Source organism: Bos javanicus, chromosome 4 (genome assembly GCF_032452875.1).
Source record: "Bos javanicus breed banteng chromosome 4, ARS-OSU_banteng_1.0, whole genome shotgun sequence".
Classification (NCBI taxonomy): domain Eukaryota; kingdom Metazoa; phylum Chordata; class Mammalia; order Artiodactyla; family Bovidae; genus Bos; species Bos javanicus.
Genome location: NC_083871.1, coordinates 31471194 through 31485716, shown reverse-complemented (window position 1 = coordinate 31485716; position 14523 = coordinate 31471194). Strand labels below are relative to the sequence as shown.

Here is a 14523-nt window from a genome sequence, read left to right as displayed (position 1 = left end):
TAGCCAGTATTCTGGTACCATATTATGCTCAGATTGAAACTCAGGAATCGTTTACCCAGAGTGTGCTACAGGTAGGTGAGGAGATTCTCAGGTGGTCTGTGGAAGCCAAAATCATTTATGGAGTTAATGCAGAACCTAAACATGCTGTGTTGGAAATCGCGTCCTTTTCTGGGATGTGCAGAGTCTGACAACCCTCACCAGCACCTCACCTCACTCAAGTGGAATGGGGTACTCTCCCTAGCCAGCCCAGACATGGAGGGAAGTTCCAGGCCCTTGTGGGGATGCTCGAGGCTGGGGCCAGCGGCAGCACAAGAGCCGGGGTGAGATGCTGAAGCAGAAGGGTGGTAATGATATGCTCCACAGGCCGGAAAGACATTAGACTGTCACACCAACTCTCCTCTAGCCCTTCTAGACATCCTGCGCATTGGTGTCAAGCTTGGCCTCTGGCATGTGCTGATCCTTCCCTGCAGGAGGATTATGTTGGATTGAGTACCGGCTAAACGTCATCCTCTGTGCAGTGAAAAAGGCAAGGAGTGACCTGTGTGGCTTGGAGACTGAAGCTTTGAGGTAGCCTGTGGCCGCCATGTCTCTTCTGTGAGACCCGCAGTGCCCAGGTAGAGGTGTCTCCATCCACTGGACTCTCCAGCTTGTGGACGATGTATCACTTGAGGGAGAGAGAGAACACCCTCATTAGAAGCTACTGAGACTGAATGGAGGGGTGGGGTGAGCGACCCCTGGGCAGCATTTCACCACGGCTGACTAATGCAGTCTCTAGGACACCGGGGAGAATTAAGGCAACAGCAGGGCCTTTCCCAGCAGCCGTGGCTCTGGGGTGTCTCATATCTGGTAAGTCTGTTTCTCCTGGAGAACCATGTATGGAGATGGATGGCCAAGTTCAAACTACGGGAGCTATCTTGATTGCTCACATCCAATAGCCCTTGCTCATCTAGTTCTCCACCAGCTGCTGTGTCCCCACGTCCCTGCATGAGGTCAGGCCCTCACTATTCATTACTTCAACCATTACAGTGACCTATTTAGGCTTCCTCCCTTTCATCTAAATATTCCCTTTCAAAATTGATTTTTTTTTCTTTCCTCTCTTTTTTTTTTTTTTTTGCTAAAATACAGATCCTAGCTCAAAATCCTTCAGCAGCACCTCCCAAGCTATAGAAGTAAACCTCAATAGCATACAAGTTCTTCACATTCTGCCCTCTTAGTTATCCGTCCAGGGGTTAAAGAGATTGGGAAGATAAATAATTTGGTACCCCCCCTTTAAACTGCTGTTCTACATGGGGAGATTCATTGATTCTTACTAATAAGAATGCCAGATGAAAATAATATGCACCAGACATTTGCTAAATAAGTAATGTGAGACTTACTTGCTCCTTACAAAGGTGTGGAATCTTGAAGCCACACTGAGGGTGCAGAGCTCGCTAGGGTTGGAGGGAGGGGGGCAGGGGCTCTACCAGGATTTGCCCAGGCGGGCAGAATTGCCTTCGCTATCAGAGACGAGCTCTTCCCTACCAGAGAAGTTCCAACAGACCTAAAACCAGCCAGCAATTCAGTCATCAGATGAGCAATCTGGGAGAAGATCTCTAAGATCACTTTCAGCCCCTGGCTATTAAGAAAACTGGTGCAGATCTGCAATTGCTAGAGATAATTGGTTTTGTTTTGTTTCAGGAAGTGACTAGGCCGATGAGGGAAATAAGAACTGTTCATGGCCCTTTGTGTCCCGTTGACCTGGGCTGGGCCTCAGCTGGGAGGGAATGGCAGTGGGCCGAGAGCGGAAGGGCGCCTCACCCTTCCCGGCCCGGCGCCCCTGCTGACTCCACAGTACAGTCCCAGCAGACATGAAGGCCTGCAATAAACAGACAAATAAAGCCCTGGAATCCACTCAGCAGGGTCTGCTTCCAGCACAGAGCCAGCTGCTGCCTCCCCAGGGGTAAGGAGGGTCCACGGTGAGGGTGAACCTCGTCCTTTCAGTTGTCATCATATTCCTGGCTGGTGCCACCTGGCCTCACTCTGCCTTCTCGCCCAGGCCCCCTGACTGGAGCCAGCACTCAAGTCTGGCCGGACTTTTCTCCTGCCCACCCCAACACACTGTACCCGGGAGGCTTCTGCACCTACCCCGCCCCAAGTAAGGCTTGTCCACTCCCAGATCCTCCTGGGTGACCCATCCTGCACTGAATCCCCTTATCACTGTCTCAGTTCCTAGACCAGGTCCCATCCACAACTCTTTGGGGAACCACCCTGCATGGTCTCTCCACCCATCTTGCGTGGGCTGCCTCGAGGGTGAGGAAAAGGACCAACCTAGCCTGTGAGGCTAGACTGCCAGGTTTGAATCAGACTCAGGCACTGAAGAGTTGGGAGAACCAGCAAAAGTTTCCACCGCCATCTTAGCTGCTATTTCTGCACCTCAGAAAATGGAAGTTCATATGCCTTCTCCCTTACAAGGTGGTATGAGAAATAAGATGAGACAATAAACAAGACAGATAAGGAAAATATATAGTAGTATATCTGATGATACGAGGTTCCTAAAGAAAAAAATGCTAAAGCAGGTTGGAGAGTGCCAGGGAGAGGGTCAAAGTGCCAGGACAGGCCTTTGTAATGAGTTGAATCAGGCCCCCTCAAAACTCATGTGTTAACGGTCCCAACCCCCAGGATCTCAGAATGTGACTTTATTGGGAGACAGGACCTTTACGGAGGTTATGAAGTTAAAATGAAGTCCTTATGGTGTAAGCTGTCTAGTAGGACCCATGTTCTTATGAAAAGAAGTGAAAGTGTTAGTCGCTCAGTCGTGTCCAACTCTTTTGCAACACCATGGACTGTAGCCCACCAGGCTCCTCTGTCTGTAGAACTCTCCAGGCAAGAATACTGGAGTGGGTTGCCAGTTCCTTCTTCAGGAGAACTTCCCAACCCAGGAATCGAACCTGCCTCTCCTACTTGGCAGGCGGATTCTTTACTACTGAGCCGCCTGGGAATCACATTTGATACTTAATGACAGTTTGTGGACTAAGGGCCTCCACAAATTTGTGGGGACCAAAATGTGAGACATTCAGGCCATCTGGTGGCATGTGCTGATCCTGCTCAGCATTTAGGTCTCAGTTGTAGATTCCTGTTCTTGAGGTCCTGGTTAAATCAAAGGTCACAATGAGGCACTGTTGTGAGTGAGAGGCTTGGCTGCTCTGCTTTACTGGGCCATGGTCCAATGGGTTCTTGTTTTGTTTTTGCAACACAACGCAGAGTCTTAAAAAAAAATTACAGAAATCAAGGGAATGAGAAAGGAGCCAAGCTGGAGAACGTTGACACTTGAAAGGGTCAGGCAGGCACTATCTGTCATCTGCTTTCTCCGAAGGGGATGAGGCTTCCTGGTGGATCAGCTGATACAGAATCTGCCTGCAATGCAGGAGACCCAGGTTCGATCCCTTGGTCAAGAAGATCCCCTGGAGGAGGGCATGACTACCTGCTCCAGTATTCTTGCCTGGAGAATTCCATGGACAGAGGAGCCTGTTGGGCTACAGTTCATTGGATCACAAAGAGTTGGACATGACTGAGCGAACTTTCTTTCAAGGGGATGAGAGTGAGAGCCAGGCTGGAATGGATCAGGCAAGTTCCTCTGCACCCCCTGCTGTTGACCATTAAGTGAAAAGTCCCAAACAAGCCTACAAAGCACCTCCTGATCTGAGCCCTGCTTGGTTCCCCAGCCTGTCCTCTGGGTACTGCTCCCCACCCCACCGCACTGCCCAAGAGACACACGTTCGCTTCACTTCAGCCAGGCTCAACCTTTCAGGCAAGCCCGCAAGCCAGAGGATTATCCATTCTACCATCCCCATTACCCAGCGGGCACTCCGGCACTAGGTGGCGCTGTGCTCTCGCGGGGCTACGGCCGTGAACGTGAACGAGAAGCACGATCCGCCTGAACGCGCGCACCTGCTCCGGGTGAGGCCGCTGCCGGCAGCTGCTCGCTGCCCCTCTAAAGGGACGCTCCAGCCTCAGCACCGCGGGGGAGGCTGGCCCGGGCCCTCCGGCCTGCGTGGATTTCCTCCCCCCTGGCTGTCCCCACCGGCCCAGGTTTAGCCCTCAGGTAGGTGTCCCCAGGCGCAGGTGACGGGCACATTCACGGCCCAGCAATGCTGCAGCGTCCGCGGGATTCGCAGCCTTGCGGGGCCAGCGCTGCACGCTCCAAGACCCCGCGGGTGACGGGAGTTGGCTGAAGAGCTCCGGGGGCTGTGGTCGCTCTCAGCGCCTTCCCAGTGTTGTGATGTCTGAGGAGCTGGAAGCGATTCCAGCACATTCCTGAATGCATATAGCTGGGGTGAATCCAAGTCCCCTTTCCCAGAGCAGATACCAGCGAGGCCACACCTGAGGTCTGTGCCAGCAGTCCAGAGCCACCACGCTCACGGTGACCCAGGGCCACCACGGTCACGTTCTTCCTCGAGGCCCTGAACACCGTCCGCAGTTCAGAGGAGACCTCGGGAGGCATTAGCTGAGCCCTGCTCAGAAACGACCCTCTCGCTGCTAGGGACGCGGAGAACCCTTGTCCTCCGCTCCATCCCACCTCGTCTCCCCAGCAGTCCTGCCAGGACTAAACTTTGGCCACTCTCAGATCCCACGAGGACTAAGTATTTCCCTGACTCTCACAGTGGCTGAGCACCCTTGTTGCCCCGCATGAACAAGCTGCTGGAACATTCCCAGGTGTTACTAGCCTGGTGCCCCAAATTGGGGTGGAGGGGGATGGAATGAAGGGATAAAGCTTGCTTTCCTTCCTTCCTCTTCTTTCCCATGAAAGAGCCTTGACGGCAGATTCAGATGAAAAAGAAGGACAGGTCCCCTCAGTCACACGCAATGGCCCCAGTGGTCGAGGCTGGGCTCCTTTTGTTCTTTGACACCAACGGGGTTGGGGCCACAGATTCTCTGGAGAGTCCAGAGTCAAGATGTGGGGAGCAGCCAACGGCCCTCCTGGAACCCATGTTTCACATTATGCATTGAAATTCCCATAGGCCTGGGGCTGAGCTTACCCTGCAGAATCAAAGAGGTCGGTAAAGGCGGGGGACAAAGCACAGACTCAGCCTGGAAGCCAGAAGACACCATACAGACAGAGATAAACAGGCATTTCAGAGCAGCACAGGGCGGGGCCTGGGACGCTGCCTCTTCTCTGGCTGGCCGTGCCTGGCCACTGGGTCCCCAAACAGTCCTTCCGTTTTGGAGATGCCAGCTTGTTTTGGACCCAAGGCTTGACTGTTTTAGGGTCGGAGTGGGGAGGATTGATTGGATCACAAACGGCCTTTGGATGATAAGTACGGCAGTTTGTATGTTTCATATTCTGGTACTCAGCCCTCCCCATGGGGAGACGCTGTTTTTGTTTGTTTTTAAGTTTATTTTACTGAAGTAGAGTTGATTTACAATCTTGTGTTAATTTCTGCTATACAGCAATGTGATTTTCAGTGTTATATATATATATACACACATACATGCACAAACATATACAGATTCTTTCTAATATTCTTTTCCATTATGGTTTATCACAGGGTATTGAATATGGTTCCCTATGCTCTACAGTAGGACCTGTTGTCTATCCCTTCTCTATATAATAGTTTGCATCTTCTAATCCCAACTCCCAGTCCATCCCTTCCTCACCCACCACCCCTTGGCACCCACAAGTCTATGTCTGTTTCTGTTTCATAGATATGTTCTTTTGGAAGCAGTCTTTTCATTTACCATTTAATCTTTTAAAAAAAAAATGATTTATCTTGACTGTGCTGGATCTTAGTTGCTGCTCGTGGTCTTCCTCCCTAGTTGCGGGAGCCGGGGCCACTGCTTCTCATGGCGGCTCCTCTCGTTGCAGACTACGGGCTCCAGGTACACAGCCTTCAGCAGTTACATTTTTCAGACCCTAGAGCACAGACTCAGTAGTTGTGATGCATGGGCTTAGTTGCTCCGTGGCATGTGGAATCTTTCAGGGCCAGGGATTGAACCCATGTTCCCTTCAATGGCAGGTGGATTCTTATCCACTCTACCACCAGGGGAGTCCCTGGAAACTGTTTTTTGACAGAGTTACTTTTCCTTTATGAAAAGTTCCCAATCTTAGGGTTTTTAAAATGATTCAAATTCTGGCAGTTCAGAGTTGCTTAGTGTCTTTGGGTAGGTGTTAAAGAACAGCTGGGTTTTCTCCCACTGTTTTCTTTGCCCTTTGGTTTATTTCACTCAGTGTTCCAGTAGAAAGATCCTTGGAGTGTGAGTCAGGGAAACCTGAATTCTGGTGCCTGCCCCACGTTCTTCCAGGAACTGTGGCCTTGGGCAAGTCATTTATCCTCACTGAGACCAGTTCTCTGACATTCTGAGATGATGTGGAATCACAGGGAGGGAGGAGGGTTTGGTTAGTTCACTATGTCACCATGTAACAGCTGTTTTGATTCTCTCGGAGAGTTCATTCATTCATTCATTTGTTCATCAACTATTTAATATATGTAGAGATCATGACAGACATGAAGATGCAAAGATGACAAAGACATGGTCCCCACTGATGAACAGGCATGGTGGAAAGAGTGCTGATTTTCTGAGGGACGCGGCCAGGTCCCAGCGCTGATTAGCTGTGAGAGCTCAGCTAAGTTTTGATGACTTCTCTGAGCTCTAGTCTGCTTGCTGGTGTGATGGGTTATTGCATAGGGTGACCAACCATCTGATTTGTCTGAGACTGAAGAGTTTCTTAGGACCCAGGACTCTTGGAACTAAAACCTAGAAGGTTCCCCTATCTGAGAGATGAATTGAAATGACACATAGATAGAGACTAAGCCCAGGGACTTCCCTGGTGGCTCAGACAGTAAAGCCTCTGCCTATAATGCAGGAGACCTGGGTTCAATCCCTCGGTTGGGGAGATCTCCTGGAGAAGGGAATGGCAACCCCCTCCAGTATTCTTGCCTGGAAAATCCCATGGACGGTGGAACCTGGTAGGCTGCAGTCCATGGGGTCGCAAAGAGTCAGAGACGACTGAGCGACTTCAGTTTCACTTTTCAAGCCCAGTGCCCAGCATCTGCTAGCTGCTTTGTCAATATAGCCCTTCTTTGGGTATATGCCCACACAGCCAGACACCCCCACCCACACACCTTATCACAGGATAAAGGGAAAAGAAAAAATGTAAGCAAACAAATATGCTATAGCTAAGGCAGCTATGGGAGAGAAGGACTGCTGAGAAGCCAGGAGAGGCTGCAGAGGGCGGGAGCCTGGCGTGGGGGAGAGGTGGGTTAAGTGAGGGTCCTGATTAGGGAGATGCCGTCTGTGCCTGAAATATTTGTAAATGCTTGAAAGTTTAACAGCTTCGGGCTCTTAAGGGGTGTTCTGTGTGGTTAGAACAAGCAGGGAAGATCCTAAAGGTAGGTTTGATTCATATTGTAAAGGCCCTATGTATGATTCTAAAAGACTTGGCTGTCATTTTGAAAGTTTCCAAACACTTTTGATGATGCATCCTTCTGGTGAAAAAAGGTGAAAACTGACACCCTTCCAAATACATGTATATTTATGTATAAATAATGCACATGTGTAAGGAAATAAAGCATACCAAAAAACCCAGAAATGTTTAAAGAAGCAGATGAAAGGCAAATATAAGTAGAAGTTCTGTTTTCTTTCTGTTCTCCAGTGATTTATTTTGTCTGCTTCCTCAAGTATTCACACCCCATTTGAGAGATCACTTCTCTTGGTGGTGGAGAATCATGGCAGGCTTTAAAGCAAAAAAACTTCACCTGATCAGGTTTGATTTTCAGCAAGTGACCCTGGGTGCTTAAAGCAGGGCATGGAGGCAAACCAGCCAGTAGGAGACTTGTCAGAGTCCAAGAGAAGGTATCAGTGGCCCACACTCAGGTGGCAGCATAGGTGTGCAGGGAAGACACCAGACTGGGGAGGGATTTAGGAGGTGAAAGCAAGAGGACACGTGACTAAGAGTGGGTCTGTTGAGTTAAATAAGTGCATGCATGCAGGCCTCTTGAAAGATGTCCTCACACAGAGGTGCTCCCTGGAACTACATTCAATTTCAATGACATTTTTGATCCACACTCCAGATGTGATGCAAGGGAAGTCAGAGCTGTATTATGACTTTCATGGGCCTTAGACACTTTGCCTTCAATGAGCCCCTTTCTCCATTAAAAATAATAATAATAAAATATATTTATATATAAATAAGTATATATGTATGAAAGCATCTGAATGAATTGTATAGAGAGGAATATAATAAAGTAGTATTAATATTATATTCCATTTTTATCTTGATTTTAGAAGAAAGTAAAATACTCGCATGGGTTTCTAAAGGTATGGTGCACCTTAGGCATCGTGCCTGTGGTGCCCAAAGGCTAGGTCAGTCCTGGAAGCCTGTCAGACTCTGGGGATGTGGCATTCTGGCAGGTTCAGTGTGAGCATGGAGCGCCATCTAGTGGCTCACATGTTTGCAAGGCAGCCGAGCTGCTTCTCTGTAAAACTTGGACTCAGCATCCCAGATCAGACCCAATCTGTCTTATGGCTGCTTGACTCATCTCCAGACAGCCCTGGATGCTGGGTTTTGAGACTGATTGGCAGGCAGACAAAACGAAACCTCAAGAGTGCAACAAGGGCACAGGAGAGCCCCCAAATCAGCTAAGAGCCAAAGTTTAATCTTTTCATCTAACAAGTTATTTAATGTAGTAGTAGTTTTCAGCATTTTGGGGCTTGAGGCAATACACTGAATGGGGCTATAAGTGGACTCCAGTTTAGGAAAGCAAGTTTTAAAAAACAAAAAAAATCGGTTTTGCAGTGTTCTCTCAGTATTTCCTATTTTCTTCTCCACTAGGATTCCTTCTGTATCTGCAAGGCAGTTATCCAGTATTTGATAAGAGGCCAGACTTTTTTTTTTTTTTTCGTGGCCATGTTGCATTCCTTGGAGTATCTTAGATTCCCTGACCAAGGACTGAACCCAGGCCCATGGCAGTGAAAACCTGGAGTCTTAACCATTGAGCCTCCAGGGAAATTCCTATATGATCTTTTAAATTTGCTTTTGAATTAGGCTTGCTAATATCTTATTGGGTTTCTCTTATTGAAAAATTTACATCTATATTCATCAGGGATATTGGCCTATAATTTTCTTAAATTGTAGTGTCCTTATCTGGCCAGAGTATTACTGGCCTTGTAAAATGAACCTGGAAATGTTCCCTCTTTTCAGTTTTTTGAAAGAGTTTGAGTACTGTTAATTCTTCTTTAAACATTTGGTAGAGTTCACTAGTGAAATCACCTTGTCCTAAACTTTTCTTTGTTTGGAAGTTTTTGATTACTGATTCAGTCTCCTTACTCATTATTGGTCTGTTCATATCTTCTACTTCGTAATTCAGTCTGCTGCTACTGCTCAATCACGTTAGTCGTGTCCGACTCTGTGAGACCCCATAGACGGCAGCCCACTAGGCTCCCCCATCCCTGGGATTCTCCAGGCAAGAACACTGGAGTGGGTTGCCGTTTCCTTCTCCAATGCATGAAAGTGAAAAGTGAAAGTGAAGTCGTTCAGTCGTGTCCGACTCTTAGCGACCCCATGGACTGCAGCCCACCAGGCTCCTCCGTCCATGGGAGTTTCCAGGCAAGAGTACTGGAGTGAGTCTGGATAGGTTGTAAATTTCTAGGAATTGACTCATTTCTTCTAGGTTATCAAACTTGTTGGCATATAATTATTCACTACTATCTCATGATCTTTTGTATTTCTGTGGCAAATTGTAATATCTCCTCTTTCGTTTCTGATTTTATTTGAGTCTTCTCTTTTTATCCTTAGTTAGCCAGCCAAAGGTTTGTCCATGTGTGCGGCTCCTGACTTAGAACTCTGCATGGGGCAAGAGAGAAACAAGCCTCTTTGGCAGTGTTCACACAGCTGGAGAATCCAGGCACTTCCTCTCACACTCCCACCTTCCCGCATAGGAGACATCACAGGCTGAGAAAATTTCTCTTGTCCCTTAAGCTGAGCTACCCAGGAGAGGCGTGGTGTAGGTAAAGTCAGATGTTCCTCTTACCCTCTCTGATGCGTTCAGTTGCAGATTTTTGTCCTTGTTGCTCCAGTCACGTGCTGGAACCTCTGTTGGATTCTTGGACTTCCACAGAGTCTCTCTGATCTGTGGGTGATTGTCTAATTGGTGATTCTTGTAGGGGAAGATGATAGAAAGCTTCTATTTTTGCCATTTTGATGATGTCACTGTCCAACAGATATCTTTAAAGATATAAACTCATAAAGTTTACTCAAGAAATAAATAATAATAAATAGTATGAAAGTCGCTCAGTCATGTCCGACTCTTTGTGACCTCCTCGACTCTACAGTCCATGGGATTCTCGAGGCCAGAATACTGGAGTGGGTAGCCTTTCCCTTCTCCAGGGGATCTTCCCAACCCAGGGATCAAACCAAGGTCTCCCACATTACAGGCGGATTCTTTACCAGCTGAGCCACAAGGGAAACCCAAGAATACTGGAGTAGGTAGCTTATCCCTTCTTCAGCAGATCTTCCCAACCCAGGAATCAAACCAGGGTCTCAGCATTGTGGGCGGATTCTTTACCAGCAGCCCAATACTTGTATATCAAATGAAGCAACTGAATTCATAGTTTAAAGTCTATATCAATTTGCCTGCATCCAGTCTGGAGCTTAGGCCACACAGGAGGTAAACAGGGAAAGTTTACAGTGAAGAATCATCACACTCTGATAAAATAGGACCTCTTGATACAAGATAAAACCAGTGCTGGCAAGGATGTGGAGTAACTGGAACTCCATACATTGTTGGTGGGAATTCAACACGATACAGCCAGTTTGGAAAACAGTTTGGTAGTTTCCTATAAACTGTCATGGATCCTTACCATTCAATTCAGCACTGCCACTCATAGATATTTACTTAAGAGAAGTAAAAAGATATGTCGAGACAAAGACATGTCCTTAAAAGTTTATAACCGACTTAGTCATAAGAGCCAAAAACTGAAACCACCCACTACTTACCAACTGGTAAACGGATAGACACATTACAGTGCCTACATACATTAGAAAATATCCTGAATAGGCTGAATCCTGACCCCCAAAGTTGATGGTCATAGGAGACAGGGTCTTTGGGAGGTGATTAGGTCATGAGGGCAGAGCCCTTAGGAGTGGGATTCATGTTTTATAAAAGAAGCTCTAGAGAGATCCCTAGCCCCTTCGTCTCTGCAAGTTTACAGAGGGAAGGCGCCAACTGTGGACCTGGACACAGGGCTTCATCAGAACGTGACCATACTGGCACTATGATCTTCAGCTTGCCAGCCTCCAGAACTGGGGGAACTTAACATATGTCCTTTAAAAGCTACCCAACCTGTGGTATTTTGTTACAGCAGCCTAAGTGGACAAAAAAGATACATTTTGGGGAGATTGAAATATTCTACATCATAATTATGGTGGAGTTTTTAATATATATATTTCTTAAAGCACAACAAATTGTACATTTAAAATTGGTAATTTTATTATTTGTAAACTATTTCTCAATAGAGCTAATTTTTTTTTAATAGTAATGTCAAGCCTCTGCTGCTGCTGCTGCTAAGTCTAGACCACCCTAATTAAAACAGAATCCCTGGAGATAAGGCCCATGTGCCATAGGTGATTCTAAAGTGCAGTCTGGGTTGAAAATGACTGTCCTTTGCAGAAAGAACATTTGTGTGAAGGCATCTCAAATGGTATGGCATCAATATGAACCTTTTTTCCAACACCTCCTCCCACTTGTTCAGTCACTCAGTCCTGTCTGACTTTGCAACCCCATGAAGTGCAGCATGCCAGGCTTCCCTGTCCTTCACTATCTCCTGGAGTTTTCTCAAATTCATGTCCATTGTGTCGATGATGCCATCCAGACATCTCTTCCTCTGTTGCCCTCTTCTCCTCCTACTCTCAATCTTTCTGAGCATCGGGTCTTTTCCAGTGAGTTGGCTCTTCACATCAGGTGGCCAAAGTATTGGAGCTTAAGCTCCAGTGTCCATCTTTCCAATGAATATTCAGGGTTGATTTCCTTTAAGATTGACTGGTTTGATCTCCTTTCAGTCCAAGGGACTCTCAAGAGTCTTCTCCAACAGCACAATTCAAAAGCATCAATTCTTTGGTGCTCAACCTTCTTTATGGTCCAGCTCTCACATCCATACATGACTACTGGAAGAACCATAGCTTTGACTATACGGACCTTTGTCGGCAGAGTGATGTCTCTGCTTTTTAATATGCTGTCTAGGTATATCTTAGCTTTCTTTCCAAGGAGCAAGCATCTTTTAATTTCATGGCTGCGGTCACTGTCCACAATGATTTTGGAGCCCAAGAAAATAAAATCTGTCACTGTTTCCACTTTTCCCCCATCTATTTGCTATGAAGTGATGGGACAGGATGCCGTGAATGTTTTTGAATGTTGAGTTTTAATCTAGCTTTTTCGCTCCTCTCTTTCACCCTTATCAGGAGGCTCTTTAGTTCCTCTTCACTTTTTGCCATTAGAGTGGTATCATGTGCATATCTGAGGTTGTTGATATTTCTCCCAGAAATCTTCATTCCAGCTTGTGATCCATCCAGCCCAGCATCTCACATGATGTACTCTACATACCTGGGCTTTCCAGGTGGGCCTAGTGGTAAAGAATCTGCCTCCCAGTCAGGAGACATAAGAGACATGGGTTCCATCCCTGGATCAGGAAGATCCCCTGGTGAAGGAAATGGCAACCCACTCCGGTATTCTTGCCTGGAGAATCCCATAGACAGAGGAACCTGGCAAGTGATGGTCCACTGGGTCACAAAGAGTCAGACGTGACAGAAGAAACTTAGCAAACAGGCAGTCTGTGTCTAAGTTAAATAAGCAGGGTGATAATATGCAGCCTTGTCGTACTCCTTTCTCAATTTTGAACCAGTCCCGTGTAGTGTAAACATAACTTTTATGTGCACTGGGAAACCAGAAGATTTGTGACTTGCTTTGTTATGACATTGACTCTGTGGGGTGGTCTGAAACTGAACCCACTGTATCTCTGAGGTCTGCATGTGCTGTGATTTGAAGGAAAACAGAGCTGCTGGACTAAGACCAACTGCTCAGAACTCCGTCCTTTCCAGAACTTAGTTCCTGGACGGATCTGAAGCACAGAGAGCTCAGCCGTTAATGACCAGAGTCACGCGTGCTGGTCAGACTGTGGCTGACGTGCAGGCTGGCTTCACAGATGCGTGGTCTGCTTGGCCTGTGATGCTCTGTGGCTTCCGTCCTGAAATTCTGAATAATTTGTGTTTTGAATTTGTGTTTTGTTAGTGAAGTCTGCTGGGACAGTGAAGCATGGGCCAGGTATTTGGAGGCTCTTCAAAGTGTCTTATGCTTCTTTGTTTCGAGACAGATGTGGAATAGAGTTCAAGGAACTGAGGGAAACAGGCCATTAGTGAAAGGTTTTGTGTTTATCTGGCACGGGCTTGGGCTGTGTTTTCTGTTTGCTGTAGCTATAAGGCGTTAGAGGCTAAACTTGCTCCGTGTCCCTGTTTTTGCCTCCCCTGTGGGCCTTGGATTTCCCCAGAGGCTTCTTGAATCTTCCGAGAGGCACAGTTCTCGGAGGTGTATTCCCCAGTTGTCATACCGGAGCCCCAGTGATCTGGAAGGTGATGTGGAGGGAAAGCGTCTGTGGTCCTACAATTGACAGTCTTTTAGTGAGCTGACCTTCATAATTGCATCTCCATTTTCTTTGTTTGTCCCTCATTGGTGAGACAGGGAGGCTGGGGAAGGTGGAGATGGGTATATCCATTCCCCCAGGTTGGTTAGGGTCTGGTAAAACCTCAGCAGGTTAGGCTCTAGTAAATTACTTTCTCTTGAGGGCAGGCCTTGTTAGGAAGAATGGAAATGTCTGGGTGTGTTTAAGAAAGGCCGTTTCCCCTCCCCCGCACAGACGTAGGAAGGGCTGCTTCTCCATCTTCCCTGTGAGAACCTGCAGGACTCCAGCAGGCTGCACTCCCGGAAGTGTGGGAGCCTCCCTGGAGGTTAACCCACCTGGCCTCCCGCACCTCACCCATCACACTTCAGCTCTTCTCCCCCAGGCGCCGGTTCCCACAGACTGGTTGCTGCTCTGGTGAGTTGCGACTCTGCATCTGCCTGTAGGTCTCTCCAGTCTGTGGGGCAGTGGCTTGCCCTATGGCTTCAGTTCTCTGATGGATCTGAGAGAGTTGTTGATTTTTCGGTTTGTTCAGCTTTCTTTTGGTCTCTATGTGGGTGGGAGAGATAACTTCTAAACTTCCTTACGGGCAGAGCTAGAAACTCGAACTCAAATACTGTTTAAATGCTCCTACAGTTGTAATGATGTGGCAGGCAGTAAGGTTGTGGGAAAGAGGCAGGGAGGCTTTGAGGCCTGGACTGGGCACCAGCCGCCCCACCTCTCCTGGCTGCTTCATCTGACGCCTCACTGCCCTGAGTGCTGTGAACTGGCTGTGTACCCCGAACTCGGAGCTTATAAAAAAGCAGCCTCTCGGGGGCCCCATTCCAGACCCGCCGAATCAGAACCCACAATGTAAGGAGACCCCCCCCCAGGGGATCC

The 14523-nt window shown here is 47.7% G+C and overlaps 1 protein-coding gene across 1 annotated transcript in view; it reads left to right on the top strand.

Annotated features, from left to right (window-relative positions):
• The first annotated feature begins 3991 nt into the window (after positions 1-3991).
• The window catches only part of CDCA7L (cell division cycle associated 7 like), a 213438-nt gene continuing 202906 nt past the window's right edge, over positions 3992-14523 (top strand). Inside the window, exon 1 of the mRNA XM_061413689.1 lies at positions 3992-4081. The gene's annotated coding sequence lies outside the window, so the exon portion shown is untranslated. The remainder of the gene's footprint in view (positions 4082-14523) is intronic.